Below are 1,286 nucleotides of genomic sequence, written 5' to 3'. Positions count from 1 at the left end.
GTTTTTCCGGTTTGCCAGCTATTTACTGGGCATTGATTGTCCACCTCATGACTACGCACCTGTTGCCACTAATCTTGGTTTAGTTACTTTAGCTGAGCGCCGATGTAACTTTGGTAATAAATTTTTAAAAGATCTACTAACTGGTGTTATTGATTCTCCTTCTCTACTTGCCCTAGTTACATTTAAAGTTCCACAGCGTTCCACACGTTCTAATGCTGGTTTCATATACCATTTAGTTCCACCAATTACATTCAAAATGAACCTTTAAGACGTTTGATGTCGCATGCCAATACGGACCCCACCTTTAACTTCCTTGATTTTTAATTGTATACGCACTTACTATGTATTTTCTATTGTTTTTATTTACTATCATCATATTGTAATAATTGTAATAACTTTTCTGCACATGTATATTTTAATTATAAAGGGCTCAGCCCGTAAATTCTTAATAAATAAATAAATAAATAAATATTGAGCATTACAAATAATAATAATATGGCAAATATAAAAAATATAATAGTTTTGGCGCACGGCAAATGCGAAAAAATATAATAAGTTTGGCACATGGCAAATATGAACAATATTAAAATATAAAATATAAAATATTAGTTCCTTATATCCAATTATTTGCTTCATAAATTATATATTAATTAATATTATCTGAAATATTATGTTATAATGTTGTAATAAATTTAAAATGTTTGTAATTCAGTATAAATATTATTTAAAATGTTATACTAATTTAGTATTATTTGATAAAATAATATCATTAATAATATTGAGTCATATTAACAGACTTAATTTCTTAGTTTTTTCAAAAGTTAGATAAAATCAAGGCTGGGCATTAACGAGTTAATAAGTTAGAAATTATGTTAATTTTTAGATATTAACTTAACTTACTAGTTTGTTGTTTTAATTAACTTAATTGAGTTTAAAAGTTTTTTAAACTTGCCCAGCCTTGGATAAAATTAATTAAGTAATGAATTGAATAATTAATAATATAATAATTATTAATTAAACATATAATTTTAGAATTATATTTTATAACTATGTAGGTAGGTACTAACCATTTTTTTGTCTTACACAAGTATTATATTATTAACTATATTATTATTATCATAGATGGTGCACTTGAATTCCTTTGTGTAAAAGCTAAATTACAATTTGAAGAAGTAAAAAGTGAATTGTGCAATTTTTCATATCTTTTAAAACGGTGATCAGTGCTAGTATTGGAAATGCAATTATGCCAGCAAAACACAATGATGATTTTGAAACTGATTTGAATG

Source organism: Acyrthosiphon pisum, chromosome X, assembly GCF_005508785.2.
Source record: "Acyrthosiphon pisum isolate AL4f chromosome X, pea_aphid_22Mar2018_4r6ur, whole genome shotgun sequence".
Taxonomy (NCBI): domain Eukaryota; kingdom Metazoa; phylum Arthropoda; class Insecta; order Hemiptera; family Aphididae; genus Acyrthosiphon; species Acyrthosiphon pisum.
The sequence above is the reverse complement of the archived record's forward strand: the minus strand, read 5'-3'. Positions refer to the sequence as shown.